The sequence below is a fragment of the Cyanistes caeruleus genome, chromosome 2 (genome assembly GCF_971803275.1).
Source record: "Cyanistes caeruleus chromosome 2, bCyaCae1.hap1.1, whole genome shotgun sequence".
In the NCBI taxonomy this organism is placed as follows: Eukaryota; Metazoa; Chordata; class Aves; order Passeriformes; family Paridae; genus Cyanistes; species Cyanistes caeruleus.
Window position 1 is genome coordinate 17344544 of NC_141702.1, and position 22516 is coordinate 17367059.

Below are 22516 nucleotides of genomic sequence, written 5' to 3' on the forward strand. Positions count from 1 at the left end.
GGCAATCAGACTGGCAATAATAATAATAAATCATTGTGAATGTGAAAAAAAAATATAATGTTCTCTTTCTGGTATTCTTTCTACATTTTTATTATAGGTCATGTGCATAATTATAAAAGAAGTATTCAGAAGATTTTCAGAAAAGATAATCACAGAACCACAGAATATTCTGAGTTGTAAGGGAAGAGAGAAAGGAAAAGGAATGCTGGGAAGGAATTCACCCAGTTGTGAGTTTGTGTGGTGTCACAATACACACATTTTGTCAGAGAAAAGGAGAAAAAAAATTGATTTCTCTATAGCAAATTAAGACCCTACAAACAATAGGGTCATCTTGAAACATTTCCATTTCTTCTTTTTAACAAAAAATGTAATTTACTGTTCACAATAATATTCCATTTTGATCTAGTTGTTGCAATCAAGAAAAGAAGCCAATGATGGAGTTGATTAATCCCTCATTTATTTTGTTTAAAAAGCCTTCTTTGTATTTATATATAATGTTGAGAATGATGCTTTTCCCTGGGACATTACAAGATTCAAACAGCAGAATGCATTTTCTGTAACCAAATTTCTAAACCTCATCTAACTGGAACTTTGCCCCCAAATACCAAAACATCTGCTCTTCAGCACCATCCCAGGCATCTCCTAGATGCTCATCTTGGAAGATGGTCTTCCTTGACTTCCTCCATTCATTCTGCTGCACAGATACACAGGTGGACTCAAACTAATCCCACTGTTTGTCCATCAGTGCTGGAACATAGCCTCTCCTTGAAAGCATTTACTCTTTGGAAGTTTTCCATTACTTCACCTGTCACCAAACAAAGGAACAGCTAGTTCTTCCATCATGAAGCCCCTGCAGAATTGGTTGTAGTCCAGGCCCAGCCATAACATGAATAATCTTATAAGGTATTCCAAGGAGTTATTTCCTTTCTTTATACTGCAAAGATGGAGACCCCTACCTGGCTCCTAAACCTAAACATCAGTTAAAGTAATCCTTTTAAATTAGTGAGTATTGTCTTTATGTAGTTCATACATCTTGTTACATTTCTTTGAAAATTTCTAATCTACCAAAGTTTAAGCAGAGTCAAATAAATATAATTATTTTTATTAACTTAAATTTTTCCAGAAGCCTCACAGGACTTCCACCTCTTTCTATGGATATCAGACAATAAAGTAGACTCATTCAGAGCAATGGCTTTATTCAACACCTGAATCTGAGCATCTTAAGGTGCACCTGAGCACCTGATGTGTAAGACATAGGTCTGTTTTCATTCTGACTAAATATGTGATTTCAAAGTCATATTTAACTTTGAACCATAGGCTCACTGTAAATAGTATTGAAAATTACAAGTTTAAAATAGGATTTTTTAATGTATTTTAGTTATTCCAATCACAGATTCCCACTTTGAAAAATAAAGCCCTGGAATTTGTAACTTGACACTTTTAGTTCTGTGGTAGCTGTAACTGCAAATTAAAAAAGGATATTCAGCTTTCAGATCTGTCTTAGATTTTATTAATACAATGTTGCAGATAATGAGCACTGCCACATTAGTACTAGCTCCCTACATTTGTCTGCTGAAGAATGAGAAACCTCCCTCATGATTAACATCCAAATAGCCAAATGATTACCATATTTAGATATGAGAACTAAAACTAATGTGGAAGCAAGGCAGAATGGGTAGTGGGAGAAGTCAGTCTCCTGTTTCCTAGTGATGCAGGTTTTTATTTTCTTCAATATGAAAATATTTCTGATGGAGAGGGGAAAGATGCATAATAGCAGTTTAAAGAGTGCAAAAAGAGAATGTGGTAGAAAATTAGGAAGTCAACATGGCCTTGATGGTTCAGTGATGGCTGCTTTGCTCAGACAGCATTGGTGCTGGAATGCTCCTTGTGAGTAATCAGCTATGGGCAGGCTGTTGTTCCTCCTCTCGTTAGCAGCAAGGCACACAGCTACTGCTCTTGATTGCATTTCTTATACAGCATTGAGCTGATCTTACAGATGGTGGCAAGGGGCCCTGAAGTCCCCACACATGCTCCTGGCTGGCCCTGGGGTGTGGATGAGAATGTGGCCAAACTCTCCATGAGGCCACTGTGGATGCAAGGCCATGTGTGCTAGGCACTAGCAATAATGATGTCATGGGCAGTGTACCTGCATTCTGGTGCTGCCAATGTCAGTGCTGTCAGCAGGACAGCTCAGGTCACCTCCCCAGATGTGTATGTCACCCACGAGAGACGGTGCCTAAGTATGTCTCAGTATTATCTTTTGTCATCCTGTAATGAGCAACCAGGTGCCGAGGACAGCCTGAGTTCACCAGTGGTGATGGGTTCTACCTGTCAAAACAGGGTAGGTCTAGGAAGAGTAGAAATAGATTCAGAGTCCTAGGGTGTCCTGAGCTGGAAGGGACCCATCAAGATCATCAGGTCCAGCTGCCAGTCCTGCACAAAACAAGCCCAAAACCTATACCATGTGCCTGAGAATGTTGCCCAAATGCTTTGTGGACTCTTTCAGGCTTGGTTCTGTGACCAGTTCCCTGCAGAGCCTGTTCCAGTGCTTGGCCTATCTTGTTTTGAAGTGTCTGACTCTCTGAGGACTTGCCTAGAAGCCAAGGCTTTCACCAAGTGCTGCAGATGTTTCCAGTGGTGTTGCTGTTATCACTGGAGTGCCATGACTCCTTAGATCTCTTTTTGATCTGCCTTAGCCTAAGCCTTATACTCATGAAACTTGAATTCACTGGTTGTGACAATTTCCATTCACTCTCACTGAGTTATTTTGGGTGTCATGACATTTCATTTGAATGAGAGGAGAAAATAACTCTTACTGGGGTGAGATGATACCAGTAATAACTGTTAATGGACCGTGACTTTAATATCAATGCTAGTCTAGACTCCAAATTAATGGTCTGTGTTGATCAAGGAGCTGAGCCCCTGAAACAGATTAAGAAGAAACCTGTGCCAAGACTGTCCTAAATGAGACTTTCCAGGAATCATCTGTGCAGCCTGGCTTGATGGCTCCTCAGCTAGGGCCTCATGAAAATCTGGCTACCATGATTATGCACAAAACTGATTGTATCATACTGTTCACAGCCATAAATGAGTATACCCTAAGTGCACTGGCATGTCTATATCTTGATCATAAAATAATATTGTCAAATTTCATTACTTTATTCTAAATCTTATGATATTTATGAATATTATGAAGTAGGTCTTCCACTTGAGATGTACCTAACACTCTTACACTGCACATTAATGAAAAAACAATGTTTTGTTACCAAAGTCAAAAAGTACAATCTTGCTCTAGGAGATCAAATGTTACAAAGTGATAAAACCTGAAAGAGAAAACAAAAAATATTTAAAGCTGTCTCAGAAAATTTAGAGACCCAATTAAAAATTTTTCGATGTTCGAAATTAAAACACTGACATGCCATTTAATCAGTAAAATACTGCTGGATGTGTATGTATTTTAATTTTTTATTTGTTCTTAAAAGAGATATATACAGAGTTTGAACTTTATATTCAAATTCACATAAGAGCTAGGGGTCCTCAAAGTGCTCTCCACAAAATGCTGGTTTATGTCCTTCCATATAGAATGAGATTTGTATCAATTGCCTCCATGGAAAGGGGATTGGTGTGCAATGGTTTGGTCCATTCTTCCTTTATTTTGCCCTATTGATTTTAGGTTCACTTACTGTTGTACAACCCTTCTGGCATATTTCCCTTTGTAACTAAAACTCACATATATTTTTACCTATCCTATGGCTGTGATTTGAAGAAAATAAAATTATGCTTCGAGAACTATTAAAATATTTGCTTAAGAAATTATCCAGTAATTATTTGCAATGGACTTGTCTGCTGGTGGCCTTGTGTAGCTAGTCTGACAGGATGCACTATTGTGAAGAAATGTGGTGTTGGAGGCACATTTTTTTGGCAAGGTGGGCACATTATCAGCTCACCACAATTGGTTCAAGTTTCTCTGGTGCTTGGAAGCAGAGAAGCCTGCCTTACATGTGGTTTTTCAGAGTTGAAAAACAAGGCTGGCTGGTTGTGCTTTGCTTCTATGAAAGTCGGGGCTCCTGAATCAGCAGGAGCTGAGACACCCCTTGAACTGGGGGGCAGTCCCCCATTGCCAGGGTCATCTGGCCCCCATGTAGATACAGCTGCTGGACTGGCAGGGAGCTGAGCCTCACTGGTCACTGTGCCCACAGCTGAAGATAAGGCTGCTCAGCTGACTGCAGGCATCTCTGCAGGAGGCAGACACTGATCTCCAATATCTCAGTCTGACATAAAACTGGAATTTGTGGCTACTCAGGGAGTTAATAATGCCTTGTACCAGCTACAGACAACAGATCTTTTCTGAGGGGAGCAGCTATGCCTCCCTCCTCCACCACTCTCAGTTCTTGGGCAGCCTGATTCTTGCTGAGATCAGCATCATTCCATATTATTTGGAGCACTGCATGTATACATATGGAGTTGGGTTTTCTGCTGCTTTACATCTTCTGTGCATGCTTACACCAGCACAGGGTGGATGAGAAATGCTCTGCTTTATCTTTCAATAGCATTTGAAATTGTTCAGTAATTTAAATGAACACACAAGATTGAGGGCAATGACAAATCTAGTCTGTACTCTTCCAATGCACGTCAGCTGTGTTCACAGATATTAGTTTGACTGGACAATATTAATAATTTTACTTTCTTTTTTGGTAAGTCTTTTCACTAACAATAAAATAGCATAAGCAGTTCCTTGAGGGATTGAGGGTTTACCAAAGCTCCTTTGAAAAAAGGCAAAGTAGTTTTAAATTTTAGAGCTGCAATTAGCTTCACAGATCTGTCATAAGGCTGATTTACAGAAGCACTGAGAACAGATAGCTCCTATAAGCTCTAATTGGAGCCATGGGTTCTCAGTCTGAAAAGTCTGTCCCTCAGCTGAATATCTAAAAGGTAAAGATCCAAATTATAGTATTAACATAATGTTGTGGAAAATGTCTTAATCAGGTAATAGGGAGAAGCAAAAATGTATCCTTACAAAAGGCAAAAACTAAAAGCTATCTATTGTACTTCTTATGAAGATGTAAGAGGCCCACCCTGCTGCTTTTACCCCTCAAAACTATTTCAAATTAAACTTAAAATAGAACAGAAAGGAACTAAAATTAAAAAAGCAACCAAAAGGTTTGAATCCCCTTGTTCACTCAGTTATTACTTTCATAAATCAAAACTAGACAGCATGTGAATTGGCTGCACTCACATTGTTGTTTGTTTGTCATGCAGTTATGGGGCCATGGCAAAGCAAAACAAGATGATCATTGTTTTAACCAGGCCTAGAGTCTTTAGCCTATCCCCTGCTGTCTGTTCAAGCTTTCTGGTCAGGCTAGCAAAAGCAAGAACTAACGTGTTGTTTGGCTGCTGCTTTATTTTCCCTCAGTCTCAGATCCCTGATTGACTTGACTGTGATTTAAAGGAATCAGTTTTGTTGTAGCAGTTTCAGAGAAAGTCACATAACAAATGCCAACCTTGCCAAAAATGGTAAATGCCACGAAAATCACAGTTGTTTTAAGAGCCAAAACTTGCAGGAAGCATTTTAAGAACAAAAAGACCCTCAGAAACTAAAAACAAGACGAGCAAAAGTCAGTGTTATGCCTTCTAGGACCTTTTTATTACTTCTCCATTATGGTTGCTTGACACTTAGATCTGAAATGAAAGATGGCATGGGCAAGTTAAACATACAGACAGATAAGATGAATTGCCCTGTCAGAGTGTTTCTCTTCATCGTCCCCAAACAGCTCTGCAATTAAAAAAAAAAAAAAAATAGCCACTGTTTACTTATGTGCATATAAAAAAAAGAAAGACCTTCTGACGACACCATGAAAAACTTTAGTTTTTGTTATGGCTCCAACCTTCTGCCTATCCTCTCTCATGGGCCCTCGAAGTTTACTGAGCTCTCAACACAAGATCAAGGCTTCTCATGAGCTGTTCTTTTCAATTGTAGCACTAGTACTTTTCCCCTTTTCTGTATTTTGGTCTCAGAAACATATGGCTGGTTTTGCTTGGCCATTATGAGTGATAGGCCCATATTGTCATAGCTGTCAACTTGCACAGAAAAATTCTCAAGTGTCAAATTGTGTTTATTAATATAAATAAACAAATTGAAGAATACAGACTCCTCCCCATGACTTGGCAACTCTCCTAAAGAAACAGCTTTGTTTATAATCTCTGCCTCAGTTGCTCTCCTTTCATGCTTGCTTAAATTCATTTTGTTGAAGCTGTATCCCCAAAGCAAATATTAAAAACTATGGAGAAAATTTCATCAACACCAAAAATTGCTCAGAGGGTGCATCAAGTGCATCTCACTCATTGTGTGATTTCAGTTTTAAGGGAAAGTATAATTTTCATTATCAGCCATCTTCAAGCAATGAAGGATGTATTGAAAAATTTAGAGAGCCAAAGGACAATGTAGTTATTTACTTAATTTTAAAGTACTGAGTTAGAAAGGCATTTCAAGAGTAGGTTCTTCACATTTAATGTATGGTAAATAAAGCCACTAACTTGAATGGATTCATTGTGGATTTTCAGGTAGTTTAAATGAAAACACATTTTTCCTTTAATATTAAAACATACTCATTAAAGCTGCTTTTTACTGTGTTTATACCACTCCCTTTAGCAGTGCTACACACTCTGGTGTGTCTTTTTTTCACTCAAATAGTCAAAGAGCTATGAAAGGGCAGAAAGCAATTTTACTGTTCAAAACTCCATTATGCCTGAAAAAGAAAAATAAACAAACCTAAAGACAAACCCATTCCCTCTGCATTCAATCACCATGATGAGAGAAAATGCACATTTTTGTAATCAAAGCTGTATGAAGCCTTCAAGTTTCTGTGACATGTGGATGGCAACAGATTAGTGGGTCAGTTCACATGATCTGAGTTGATATTGCATGCAAACATGTTTCTCTAAATATTTCCACCACTTGTCAATTTTCAGTGGGGCACCTGCCTATTTTCACTAAGTTGGAATTAATGTAGCAAAGGAGCAAAATTTGCATCCTCTGGAGTCTGCAGTGGGAACAGACATCCTCTTCTGGATCTAGACACATAAGTTTACCTTGGGCTTGTGCAAATCATCCGTGGAAGTTGTGGGAGCTAAACCCCTTTGATTTTGTCTGAAACAGATTAAGAAAAGTTAAAACCAACTGTTCTGCCAGCAAAACCATGGGGGCAATAACTCTGACAGGTTTAAAGAGTAACTGAGAGATACTGGAGAGAAGAAATCTCATTTCCTTGTGTGGCTGGACCTGCAGGAGGATGTCTGCCAACAAACAGAATGACTCTGGCCAAGAGGAGCAGCTCCACAGTGTCGGGAGCAGTTGCTTTCCAGAGCTGACCCGCTGTCCTCAGATGGACGGACTTGAAGCAGAACAGGCTTGTTCATTCCTGGTCTGAGACAATAGCCATTCAAATGTAGGGAAATATTCCCACTAACACAGTCATGCTGAGCAGCCTTTGGCTACTTCTCTAAGACTGTTGACAAGGGCCAGTAGTTACTGTGGAATATGTGGTTCAAGATGAAATCCTTTCAGTGATTTTGCTAGGGAGAGAGGCAGAGAACAGGGTACAGCTGGAAACAGCTTTGAACCCTGCCAGTGGGGATGAGGAGTTTCTCTTTACTCCTGGGGGAGCAAAGCCCCCCGGGTGTTGTGCAGCAGCTGTGGTCCCTGTGCTCCCTCCAGGGTTTGGAAAGTCGGCCCATAACCACTAACACCTGACATGCGCGGGATTTAATTCCTGACTTGGAGGTGAAACACAGCGCAATTACTGAATCTGTTTTGAATTATAACCCAGCTTGGGTATACCCAGCCTGCAAACTACAGCCCTCCTTCCTCAGCATTTGTCCACGGCAGACAGAAAGGCTTAAACAAAGTTTATACATTGAAGCCAGTCTGACAGCAGCTGGGAAAATGCTGGAGTAGGGAGAGAGTGGAGCCCAGCTCTCATCTCTTCACAAAGGAGGCAAGGAGGAGTCAGATGGAGACTTTGCTGGGGGAAGCATCCTTCCCACCCTGTCCTCCCGTGGGGCAGCCATGGAGCTCCTGCTGGGGAGGAAGTGGGGCTCCCACAGCACCGCAGGACAGAGGCCGCTGCTCCTGCAGCCCCAGCACAGGCCCAGCCACAGGGCAGGCCTGGGGCAGGCTCTGCGGCCACCGGCACGGCTGGGCTGCACGGAGCAAGCAGCCTTCCCTCCTCATCCTCTGCAGCCTGTGCTTTATCTCTTGGGGACAGGTCAGGCACTGCAGCAGGGTGGGCATTCGTGGCCTCCAGGCTGCAGCAGAGCCCGGCTGGACCCGCCAGCAGGGAGCTGAGATCAAGCAGCACTGGTGCATTGGCAGCGCTGTCTAAGCAAAATCCCTGAATCCCACACAGCATTTGCAAATCCAGCTGGAAGCTGAGGCATGGTGCAGACACTGCAGGGTGTTTATTCCCCACCACCTCCCCGCTGGTTACTGACAGTGTGTATCATTTTGGAGAGGTACCCCAGCATCTCGCTCCTCCTTGGTGGAAAGGTACAGAGGCACAGCTGTGCTTGAGTAGTGGAGGCCCCTCTCCTATTGATTCCTGCCCATTCAGCCCTGCTGTGGTTTATAAAGTAGGTTTAGTATGAGCTGTTTGCACCAGGGTTAGATTTATTCTCAGTGAGCATGGCCGTGCCTGACTTTAGGAACACAAGTTGCACAGAATCTCATTTTTAACATCCGCTGTAACATGCTTTGTAGTAAGGTGTTCAACAAAGGAAAGGAGGATTTTTGGGAACAAGCAAATAGTTAAGCCAACATGTTACAGCAGTTTCTAATGTAGGATACCTGCAAAACCAGAGCTCACCATATGCTAAAAGTATCGAGTATTACTTGTACCTATGGGAAAGATTTTTCTCTTATATCTGAAATGGACTGTATTACAAACAGCTTGTTAAATGTGTGACAGATCGGCTTGAAACGATGGTCCTTGTACTCCACAGGCCTGCACATTTGCTAATAAACTGACTACATATACAAACAGTCTGTTCCAGGGTTTAAGCTCCTATTACACTGGTTCATGTTTCAACATGCAGCCACTCCATAGTTTGTGTTTTCAGCAGAACGAGTAAGTGGATGCATATGCATTACAATTCCAGACATCATTCCATACCAGATGTGGTGCCTTTATTTTTAGTACTGCAGGAGTGTCTGCTGACCCTTTCTCACCCCATGTCTAATGAAAGATTGACTGCTCTGGGTTTTCTTATGTTGAATTATATATTAGAGGACAGTGGATTTAAAAATTAATTCAAGATTAATTTAGGGATGACTGCACATGGAATTATTTGGCCAACAGATGAAAAATGAAAATTTCACTACAAAGAAAAAAAATTGTAGAAGTGTCAAATTTTAATCCAATTTTCTATAAAGAATGATCATATTCTGAGACCCTTCTGAGGACTACAATTAATCATTCAGAGTGATACCCCTTTTCCACTTGCTATGCAAGCTCCCCTCTGAGCCAAAGCACCATCCGTGCTCCTCTGAAGCGGGGATTCATGTGCTCAGTCAGTAAAATAAATTAGCACTGTACCAAATGGCTCCAAATTCAGGAAACACAATGGCTAAAGCACACACTTAGGTGAAAGGAGGCACAGCTTTTTTTTTTTTTTTTTTTCCTTGCATGGACTAAAAGGGAAAAAATCTAGTCCCACTTCTAGCCAGATTTACAGCTTCTACAAAGGCTTGTAACTTTTTAGGCAAATGAGAAATGAATCAAAAGCCAGAAAATGGCTCTCTTTCATTTGAGGTTCTGTTAAATTTTAATGGCAGTGCCAGATGTACTACAGACACCCCTGCTTCACTAAATCAAAAGGAACACACAAAAATTGACTAAATTTTATCTTATATGTTTAACTGTTGTGAGCTTTTTATATTAAATAAAGTATGGAGAGACTATAATGAAAAGCAGACTAAGCACGCTAACAAGGTGTGTGCTAGAAGCTCAATTTACTGAGTAAGTATACAATTGTTTCAAAAAATGAATGAATAATTCCTTTTAACTAATAAAACATATTTGTGAAAACAAGACTGTGTTAACTAAAACTCTCAGATTGTCATTATTTCAGTGATATGGTCCCATGTTTATTCTCTTTCATTCTAAGAATTATTGCATATTTTTTTTACTTTTGTAGGAATTCTTTTCTGGATATAAGGTACATGGAGGATGAAAAGAGGAAAACAGAGATAATACACTGTATTCTTCAGTTGGAAGAATTCTTTCTGGAGCTAATTTTTCTGTGTTATCATATCCACAGCTTCATTTGTTGGATTTTTAAATCAGTTCTTAAAATTTTACAATGCCTATTTTTCAAAGTGGTGACTGAAATGTAGGCAATGAAGCCTTATTCAAATGAAACTGTAAACTGAAAAGAGTTGTATGAAATTGAATGTATTTTCCATTGTGGAACACAGGAAATTTAAAGGCCCTGCTGCAATATATGAATAGTACTGAGCACATAGTATATGTTAATGACAAATTAACTGGGCAGCAGTGGGTGCAGGATAAAAATTGCATCGAATCAGGGGTTGCAGCCTGCAGGAACAGAGCAGCTGATCTGCATAAGCTCTCCCTATCTCCCAGTCCATGCAGCACATTTCTCTGGTTTGTTGCCTTATTAGAGAGGAAAACATTTTTAAAGGGACTCCTGGAGGCTGGCTGATTTCTTGCTGAATCAGCCAGCTAGCTATTGAATTGATTTCTACATCTTCCACCTCAGGAAAGCTAGAAAACGTTTTTAATTGAGCATTCCCTTAATTTACAGGACATGCTGGTGCAGAAAGGGCTGAGAAAAGCAACAAATGCAACAAATGCATCCCCTATTTATATATATAGCAATTATGAGGTCTTTTATATATTGGAAATTAATGGCTATTTAATATGCATTATTTACCAAAATACAATGCATAAACCATTAAATGTATGTAACAGAAGCATAGATGAAGTAGCATTTGATTCTGAAAAATAAAAGGATTCTAGTGTGGGGGGAGGTTTTGAATAGGGATTTGCTTCCAGTGTACAGTGAATAAGAATAAGGCCCTGTTCTTCCCATGATCAGACACCAGTGACACTGGAAATTGTTTTGACAATAAGATCACTAGTTTTCAAATTAATCTGCTAAAGCTCAAATACATTTCATTGTGCTAGCAGGAGAAAGGTAATTTTGCTAACTCTATTTTAATAGATCTTTTTTCAGTCAAAAAAATTATAACTTAAAAATACTTCAGAATATCTAAGAAAAAAATTGCAAAAATCTTTTCTTGTGTGGTGCAAGGTGTATAGGTCTATTATTTATAGCCTTATGATAATTCTGTGGAAATCTGAAGTTTTCCCTTCAGGGAAAGCAATTTCTTCTTGTCTCCCATGCTGTTCTAGCCCAAAGTTAACGCAGTTTTTAATTGGGAAGTAATACAGGATGGATTTATTACTACCAAAATTACCATCTACCATTTTTGGCAGTTTACTATTTTTGGACGAAAACAGTCAAATATACTGACCTCTGCAGAGTACTTGAGAGAAAAAAATGGAGAGAAAAGGATATCTAGTCAGTCCTACTAAATTAACATTTCACACATCTTAAATGCCTTAAGATGTAACATTATCCTCTAACACCAGCTCAGGGTGAGCAGGTCCAAAGTTTTATTTCAGCCCCTGTTACCAGTCCACTGTGTAACCTTGTGGAAATTTGCAGCATGGGGGATAAGGATTACTGAGCTGTAGCCTCGTTGACCTAAGCATTTGTATTTTCCTGCTTTTTCAGTTTTCATCCCAATCCGTAAGTTTACAAAGCAAGGACAGTACCTGACTTCATAAGCAAGTGTTGTGGGAAGGATATAAATCTCCAGGCTTCGGGGCATAAGCCAGCCTGTAATGCTAAACAAGGGAAACTTAGCTTGCAGGCAGATTATCTCCAAACTGCCAGCTGTAGCGTTTCTTTGTCTGAAGCAGCTGGTACTGACCACTCTTGGAGATAGGGTACTAGGAGAGATGGATCACTGCTTTGATCCAGTATGGCAATTCCCAGGCTCTTCAACAGTGCCAATAATATTACTGGCATTCAATAACAGTAATAAGATTACTGGGAGGAATTTAACTAATGAGATCAAATAAAGAATCAAAATTTGGTGGGGCAGGGAAGGTTCATCATATATCCAGATGTCCAAAACATATTGAATGGAAGGAAGCTTTTTTCCATCTGGTAGTTTTAAATACAGATATTCAAATTTCCACTTTTGGAGCCTCCTAAAGTAATATCAGTGGTTGCATACAAAGAAACTTGAGAAAGGCTGTGATATACAATAAATGGGCATGAAAGGAAAGTGGGAGGAAGGAGTAGAAAGTTTGTAAAATTTTGCAGGATATAATTATGCAGGTTGGAAAGTGACAACACTGAATTACACAAGTAACCACAAATGGCAAGGCAGGAACTAGAGGATGTCTTGTTGCACTGTCCTCAAAAACATTATAGTGTGTTTTCCAACAACAGAGTCTGGGAATCAAAATTATGCCAGCAATTAGCAGCCAACATCTGAAAGCTGCAAAGCACTGAGTTCCCTCTGATGGAGGTGGACATTTGGAGATTGTGAGCACTAAGAGGATTTGAGCTTTGATTAGGGGCAGTGGCTTTTGCTTTGCTTCACTTTGCTGGTAAATTCTGTTGTAGGAAAGGATAGGGAGCCGTGACTCTGCTGGAGCTGCGTTAGTCCGTAGGTTAGAGTGCTGCGATCCCAGATGGTTGAAGCAATGCCAGCTGGTAGCACTTGGACAAAGAGTTCAGTCTGATGAAACACAGCCTGACAGCTGGTATCAGATGCTGGAGAACTGTAAGTTTCAGTGAACGTGTTGCTATTGGAGTCATGACAGAAATTTCAAGGGAGAAAAAAAAAAATTAAATTTGAGAGACATTAGTAGAGGATCTCATCTGCATTGAAAGAAGAGCTCAGCCATGCTTTGCTGATGTTGCCAGCCGAGGACTTGGCCCAAAATTTCTAAGGGCCTGTTTACATTACAAAATAACAGGAACTTAGTACGATTTCTTGTTCAGAGGAACCACTGACATGTTCCAAAAACAAGCTTATACTTGAGGCCATTAGCTCATTTGCTAAACTCTGGATCCAGTTGCATTGCAGCACTTTGGCAACAGTCCCTTACTATCAGTTGTAGTGCTAAAGGGACAAAAAGTCAGGATTCAAACTTTACGAAGATTACAAATTAAAAACCAACATTTTTGACTGCACCTAAAGACTGACCAAGAAGAGCAATGGGATATATAAAGGGAGTGCTCTGCATGGGGATGCAGCTGCATTTTGTGGTATTTGGACTTCCAGCAGAGACGGACTTCAATAAACTATGTCATGGGGTAATGAAACTGTTTGTGAGACAAGAGACCACTTTGCAAGAAAAGTCTTGGCTTGGCACAGCTGGAAAGACAGACAGCCTCACATTTGAAAGACACTGTGCCCTGACAATCAGCACTTAGGGAAGAATCCAAGGTAGACTTCCCTTTCTTTGATCATCTGTGTCAGTAATTTCTGAGTACTTTACAGGTCCCCACCCCTATGCCAATATTTCTGATTTTTGACATATCATCCAAGACTGTCTGTCTTTCCTAAGCAGTCTGTTGCATATTTAAGCATATTAACACCTGTGAGGCTAAGATTCATCTGAAAATATTTTTGCAGTCTAAATGCTGGGCATCAAATCTAAGCTTCTAGGCTTTCTCAATAGCTAATTGAGAGAATAAAACATGATTGAAATAGGTGGCATGAATTGTCATTGACTGATGCCTACTGCTCTCCTTGGGTATAGAAAAAGAGTATAATGGCCTTCCCAGTGCAGATGTTATTAGTGCTTGTTTTGTTAAAGGCTGGGTGGGTCAGTCCCACTGTGTTTGATATTTTAAGGCATATCCCTCTTGGCATGATTTGTTATATAGGTTAGGTGTGTCCTCATTCATCACATCATTGTGGTGACTCCTGTTTGCCAATAGCTAAGTCTTTCCTTTCATTGTAGGAAAACCAGCATTTCACTTGGGGCTGAGACTCTCATGGCAGCACTGTGCCCTGAGATATCTATGCCCTTCTGTGCATTTATCTCTAAACACCAAACAAACAGGATCTGGGAAGTCTTAGAGCAATTTAAAATTCTGGATACAAAAGGAGTCATAAAAATGTGTGTCCATGCTGATGCACCAGGCACATGCCTGCCACATACAATGTCCTGGTTTAGGACACACCCTAAGACAGATGTTCTGATGTATAAACTCACGAAGAAAATCTTAAAGAAATGGAGTATGAATTAACCTTGGCAAGGGCCACACACTAATGCAGCCACACAGTTACTCCCCCACTGCAGCAGGACAAGAGGAGAAAACAGGATGAGAAAACCCCTCAGTCAAGAAAAAGACAGAGGGATCACTTAACAATTGCCATCATGGGTAAAACAGGTTAAACAAAAGGAAAGACAACCTACTTTATTGTCAGCTAATATAGATTTGAGTAGTGAGAAACAAGGGAAAGCACTAACCAACACATTTCCCCTTCACTTTCTCAGGTTCAAGTCCAGACTCCTCTCTATTTCCCAAAGGCACAGGGTGGGTGGAGGAGATTACAGTCCAGACAGAGCTCTTCCTTTCTGCTGCTCCATTGCATTCCTGCCTTTCCTGTGCTGGTGTTCCTATGGGCTGCAATCCTTCAGGAAAGGCCTGCTCCTGTGTGGGTTTTCCATGGGCTGCAGCTTCCTTTGGGACACATCCACCTTCTGAGGCACAAGGTTCTCTGGTCCATAGTGTGGATATTTGTTCCACCATGATCTGCCAACTGTAGGGTTGGTCTGCCTGCCATAGAGATCTTCCTAGGCACCAACAACGGGTACAGGGAGTACAAAGAAGGAACTTCCACCCACTTACTATAAAGACACTTCTGGTTCCATGTTTGTCTTTCACATTTTCCCTTTCTAAAAGTTTTTGTTTTGTTTTTTTTTTTAATTAATTTTTTTTCTTTCCTTCTTCATCTTTTCCATTTGGCTTCAAAAATAAAGAGTGGAACACAAATGGCACAAGAAGAAAAGCCGGACAACTTATAAAAATGAAAGCTTTCAAAAGCAAAGCATTTTGTTTTGCAGTTTTTTCTTAAATAAAAAAGCCCAAACCAAACCAAACAAACAAACAAACAAGAAACCCCCAAAAATAACAACAGAAAAATACCCCACAACAAAAAAACCCAAAGAACTTTTCCTAGAAATTATTCTATATTCAAAAGTGTTTTTTTTTCAATGTGCTGTTAGAAAAGCTAGCAAACCAGCCTTCCAAAGCAAAATAATGAATGATATAGGGAAACCTTTTATCTCCTTCTTTAAGAGTGTCGTCAGACCAAAAGGGCAACCTCATTCTTCTTCCAGAGCTCCAAGGACAAGGAAACTTTTATTTTCCTAGGTGGCACCTAAATGTAATGAGATGATATCTAAAAGCCAATCTTAGAAAAGCAACAGCAAAACACTTGGTCTCTATTCTATCTATATTTCGTAATTACTCAGAGTTATTCTAAGTCAATAATCAATGCCATTTATTCCAGTGAGAATTATTTAATGGCTGAGGGAGATCAAGTCATAACTCATTCAGTAAGTTGTGTGTATTTCCTCTTTCCCCTGTCTCTCTCACTGTTTGTCACATAAACCCATTTTTAAATTAAATGGGGAAATTGAGGGCAGGAAGTGTGTTGCTTGTATATCAGTTTATTAAGTTCTCTTTTTCATTGGTGGTTTTAAATGCTGTTTCAACTGGAACAAAGAAATCTGGCATAATTTTAGTTCACGTAGAAATGAAATATTTATTACTCTAATTAATCAGTGGAGTTATTAAACTGGATTTTCCTTATTTTTCACTATTTTATTTTCTCTAGTGAAACATGTTTATTTTATTTTTTTTTTAATTAAGTTATTATTAAATTTTTCCTAATCACTGTGTGAAAACCCTTGTCTTACACTACACAATATTATCAGCATAGAAGCTTTTCTGAGAAAGTGGTAAGATAAAATGAGATCCTAACACAGCAAATCTGCACTTAGCAGAGCTTTATTTAGTGCAATTAAAAGAGCCATCGTTTTTCTTACCACTCCTTGGTGGTAGGCATCAAGCTGTCACTTGCAGAGGTGCCAACAGCATGCACCATTGACTATCCTTCCAGCAGATGCGTAATTTACCAGAGTACAGGACTGAACCAGGCGACAATGGAAGCAGAAGCTGAGCAAAAATAAGAGAAATCAACACGGACTTTTGCACAGCTAAGGTCCTTGCACTGAAAGGTGGGGATGAACCCCTGATCCACCTGGGGAGGGGACAGGTATCACGGCACTCTGGAAGTGCAGTAGAGGAGAAAAGGGCAGACTGCAAGCAGCAGCAGGAAATTCAGTTTCAGGAGATTTATGAGCAGAGGTGTCCAGAAACCCAGTGAGGAGCCTCTTGAACCGCAGAGCTGTGTTAGGAGAAGCTTTTTCCCTCCCTCTTCCTCAGCATGGGCACACTGGGCAGGTGCTAGGACATTCTGATGTCTCGCCTTGATTTATTTATTTGATGAAAAATAATGAAAGGGATGATTCTCAAGAGTCCTTGGAGATTCCATTAACTCTGCAAATTGAGCATATTGATAAGTTGGTGATTATTTTGAAATGAACTGGAGAAATTGAAAGGAAAAATTATTGTAGGAAAGGCCTGTTTAATGCGCAGAGATTTTAAAATGTAGGTAATATTTCAAGTGTATCAAAATACAGTAAAAAGACCAGGGGTTAATTATACTGGCATGATAGTTGGAACCACATTATTATAATTCTCTTGGAAAGCACTATGGAGCATATGGAGCGAATGAGGGGCCTATGTGTGCATAATAAGTTCTGTATGGGGATAAGGTGAAGGAGCAAGAGCTCTCTTGTGTGTAAGAGGCACTAAATAAAGGGAAGAAAATGATTTAACTACTTGATGAACCAACTTTGTACGCAGCAACACATTTGCGGTGCCCTATCTCTTAAATAGCAACATACATAAATTCACTCAGTGCCATGATTCATCTTTACTTTACACAGCAAATACTACCCCAAACAGTCTAGAGAGCACATGCTGGAGAATTGGCTGTTCAAAGACATGCTCATATGGCATCAGAAACTTGGTATTTTGTGCTGTGCAGAACTGTTAAGTGTTTGCATTACAAGCTTGCTTCCCTGCTACTGATTTTTTCTTATGTTATTTCTGAATAGATTTTGATGTTTCCAGTTCTCAAGTCGCTGGAATTTTTAGCATGTGCAGGGATCTGACTTGACTCTTAGAGAGTCATCTCAGTAATGGAGACTAAGACAAAAGACCTCCTAGAAGTTACTCCTCGATTTGAAAAGATTCTGCTGGTGGCTTTGAAGTGGGCTATTTGCTCACCTCACTGAAAATTAATTTTATGCATTTAGCAATAATGTGTCAAAAAAAACCTTTAAACCTCAAACTCAGACTAGGGGACTAATTTTTAGATGACTAGAGATAGGTACAGTGAATCCAAACCAAAAGAATGGTGGTTGTTTAAAAGGTGAAATTACACTGAATGAAGAATGCAGAGACAATTTGCAGAAAAAACTAACCACAAAGTAAGTCTTCAGCCTAATTTCCACTCAGTATAGTTTGTACTGGGAAAGACCTTTAGTTCATGAAAAATATAAAAAAACAGTAAATTACTCAGGAGATAAGAAAAGTAACCCAGTTCTGCAGGTGGAGATCTGAACTAGGGCCTGCTTCTACTTTTAGGCCAGATTAGCTTTATTTTTGAATCTTTCAGGGACTCGTAATCAAATATTCCAGAGATTCAGTAAAAAATGTGGAATTAAGTATCAGAGGCCACCTGGATTTTTTGCCACCTATAGAGCAATTGGTATTGTTTCTCTTACATTGTTTTAGCACAATTGTTGCACGCACTAATTAATTAGAATAAGGTGTAGAAAGGCAGTAAATGCAGTGCTCACTGAGCTTTGCCAAACTAATCTCTCATGCTCAGTTTATAGAATTTATAATACATTTGGGACTATATTTCCACTTCTCTTTTAATGTCTGCATTTACTTTCACCTCTAATGAACTGAAGATACCAATATTGATACTTTAACTGGTAAAAGTCTTCATTTACAGCCTTTCTACTATAAAATTGAAAACAAACAAGAAAAGCGCCAAATGCTTTAGAAACCAAAATCTGTTACAAAAACTCACTGTGTAGCTGATGCCACTTCTAGGAATCTGCTAAAATTGACTTAATCTTCCATTACTAACAAAAGAAGAAAGAGAACTTGGAGTTGTTTATGAGACTGTACCACATAAAGGAACCATTTTCAGCAGTTTGTCAGAGTACCATTTGGGCACATGAATCCAACTGCCATGAAAAGGTCAAACTATGTGGCACACAACCACTTCAGTAGTAGGATTCTTCATTAAACCAGTCTCACAAAAAATAAAATTACAAATAAATAAATATAGTCCTAAACATTTTCTTTAACTGAAAGTAAAAAAAACAACCAAAAAAAAACCCCACAAAACAAGTTAACCCTTGGTAGAAACTTTCCCAGCTCAAGTACTAAAAGTCTTTCTCCAAACTCAGACCTGTCTCTTGCTGAGAGAACAAGGAAGCAGGAGATAAGGTATAGGGAATATACTTTAACCATTTTAAGGATAATCATTGACCCTAAAGTTGTCCAGGTGTAAGCTGTTACAAAATTCAACATGATTTTGTGTAACTAGGTCAGTACACTTTGGGTTGTAGCTACTGCATCACATCAGTACTCAAATATGGTGTACACTGGAAATACTATATTGAATTCCACAACAGATGGAATAATAAATTAGAGATTAGAAAATAAACGGGTAAATAAATTAAACCTGTTTGTCCAGAAGAGAAGGATGAAAAGTAACTTGGTCACAATATGTACGTAGTCAGGTTTGGAAGCTGAAAATAATTAGGCAAGGGCATTTCAGCCTTGCTGACAAATGTATATTTATCTAACCTCAATTTTCAGCCAGTGTCTGGAAACTGTTCCTTATGTAAGTCAGAAACTGTCCAGTGATTGGAAGCTGAAGTTAAACAAATTTAATCTCAAAATAAGAAGTTATTTCTTAACAGAGGAAGTAACTAAAGATCAGAACCTGGTCTTGCTTCACATGAAGAAGGCGAATTCACCATTAGTTTAAATGCAGTTGTAAAACAGGGACACACATTAATCCAGCTTCTGAAAGAAAATGTGCAGCCTGTGGGAAATGCTGAAGAGAGAGGACTGAAAGGTATTTGCTACAGGCTGTCTAATGGATTCCTTGTTATTGCAAGGATACAAGGCATTAATGGAAATTTTACTCTGTCTTGCTCCTCTGAAGTGCTTTCATCTTACTCAGGTTCTCCGACACAAGTAGATAGGGATAAGAGGATGAAACTCAGTGGGTTCAGAGTATTGAGGTTAGAGTACATCCCCCTGGACTTGCAAGCAGTGAAATGATGGATGTGAGAGATCTGCAGCAGATTTACAAGGAGTCCCTTTATGCCTGAGCCTTTGCACAAACCACAGGGTGCACAGCTCCTGCTGGCCCACTGCTGACAGTGCTGCTGGATATCACTTGGGCTGTCCAGGTGGGGATGTATTCTTGGGTGCCTAAGTTTGTACCAGGTTTACATGTCATTACGAGACCTACCATTCTGCTGACAAGCTTCACATGGGTGTTCCAGTCAGAAACATCCTTGAGATCCAGGAGGCACGTTATTTTATTTTATTTTTTTTATTTTATTATTTTCCCAGAGATGAAAACAAAGATAAAAATGAAAGCAAGGGATTGGGGAGAGGAAGCTGAAGTTTGTTCAGTTTCAACAACTGAAGGCCAAAAGGGAGGCACCCTATTACATACAATGAGACCAGTGCTTAGATAAGCAAAGGAAATGGGGGAAGAAAACAGATGTGAAGTGCCTTTCCCAAGATCACACAGCTGGCCAGCTGGGAGCCCATCCGGAGCCTATGAATCCTCCAGCATTTCTGGTGCAAGACATTGAGTTGAAATATATTTATAGTTTTGACTCTTGCAAACAGAAGTACTCAAGGGGAAAATGTCATTGTTTGCATCAGCTAGTTTCCATATCTGCATAAAACAAGGATTAGAGTATTATTAAAACAAGCATATAGACTATTATCTACATAAAACAAGTATTAGAGATGTCAGGAAAGACATCCTGACCAATACTAATTTTCAGTAATCAGTAATTTAGGTCAGTGATGACCTAAATACAGGAAAAAAATTGATAGTATTTGTTCATATTAAAATTTTGCCTTCCCTCTCCCTGGTGTCTTTTATTTGATTCTTAATGTAAATAATTGGTTGTGTTGTCTAAAGCATATACCCCATTAATTGAGTGGGAGTATAAAACAAGATTCCAGATGTCTGTCTGATCAGGACCTCCTTGTTCTTCTCCCTCCTTTATTAATGAAAACACTGAAAGAAAAGACAATACCAACAAAAGCAGAATCCAACAGAGTGTTCAGTGAACCTCTGAACACCTCCCGTACGCTCCTCCTCTGTACATCCCACAGAAAGTCACATACAAGAACATTTGTAACACATGCCTCTAGCCAAGGGTAGCGACTGGCAGGCATTCCCAGTGTGCTGCAATGGGCTACAGCTCCCTGGAAAAGTGAGATTTTGTCTTCACAGCTATGCTGAGCCAAAGAGGGAGCTGGAACAAGAAATGCTACCACTCTGAACTTCTCTGCTTTGGCATGATAGCACACTAACTCAAGGTATTGTGAAAATATTACTTTTAAGTAAAAAAGCTTGGTAATTTGGCTAGAATAATAGGGAACATGACAGTGTCTCACTTCCTCTTCTCTCACTATTTTCAAAAACCTCATTTTGGAGAACTAGAAAGACAAGTTTAACTTAAACCGTGTGCATTTTGCTGTACAGTCTTGTCAGGCACTCAAACCTTAAGGACAGTCAGTTCTTTGGCTTTCCAGAAGTACATTTTAACTTTACCATTCAACTTCAGCAAGGACTCTCCATAACCACACAAAACCTGGCTGTGATTTGATCCATACAACCACCTTTTTTGGGACAGAAGAGGGAAGTTTAAGGAAGTTTACTTTTCAACATGTGTTAACATACTAATTTCATAGCTTCTCAGCTCCTGTGCTCTCATACATTTAGTACCAAGTCATACTTGATGCACCTACAGAAATGAGCCCTGCTTCCTAGAAGCAATGACAGCAGCTGCAGCTGCAGTGTGGGAAGGGGACTTCCCATCTTTGTGTTGCTGCCTGGTCGTTCCTGCTTGGCTTTGTCCTGGCAGGCTGTGCTGGGCTGCAATGGGCTGGGCTGGTGTGGGCTGTGGGGAAGTAGGCTGCATTCCCACATGCCCAACCCCTTCCCACCTGCTGTCCACCCACTGCATTGCAGGAGCATGTAGGAAACTCCAGAAAAGTTATTAATAGGCTATCTCAGAGTAAGGGTCAACAGAGGAGCACACATACTGCTTAAATTAGTGTGCTATATTTACAGAAATAGTTCCAAGTTGCAATCACTGGAAGCCTGTTGAAAAGATACGTGGCCTCTATGCTCATGACAAATCATTATTTCTTTCCCTGAAGTTATAATCATGGACACTGACAGTAATGAGTTATCAGACATTTTAAACTAGGATTATATCTGCGCTTCTTTTTAAGGATGTGGTATATAACTCTGACTGATCTCAGCAGGAGATTAGATAGAACAAAGCAAGATATTCTAAAAATTCCTGAAAAAGTCATCTCTCAGTCATGAGTAAGCACGTAAGCAGGATAAGAGAGCATTTCTTTTTCATACATGTGATGAAAATAACTCCTGTTAAATGGAACAAGTGGAAATAGATACTGAGAATTCAACATGAAAATAATTTCAAACTTTTTTTTCAGATTCTCACAAAAGCAAAACTCTTTTATTTTTACTCTATTTTATGTACCAGTTCAAGAATCTCAATGAAACTTGTGTGTTTAGAATTAGCTAAAGGAGTGCAGTCTCTGCTGTTACCAGTATTCCAACTTACAAACTTTGCTGATCCACAGAGCTGTGGAGAAGGTGCCATGAACACCAGTATTTGCCTGTGGGGCGATAATATTTGGCAAATAAAACCTCAGTATTACTCTTCAAGATTTGTTCAATAACCAAATCTGAAGGATTTGTTTCTTGACACATAAATAAGCTCATAGAGCAAAATGACCACCTCTAGATCATGAAGAGAAAATAGATTATTTGAGGCAACCTTTGACTATACATAAAATACAGAGAAAGGAGAATAAATGAATATTAAGCTAGAATGGTTGATAACTTTCAGCTTGGAAACTCTGAGCTCTTTTTGTTTTTACAGCTGCCACTGGAATGTCAGAAAATAGCTTCTCAGTTCTACATCATCTGGGCATCTCAGGCTTTGTCCAT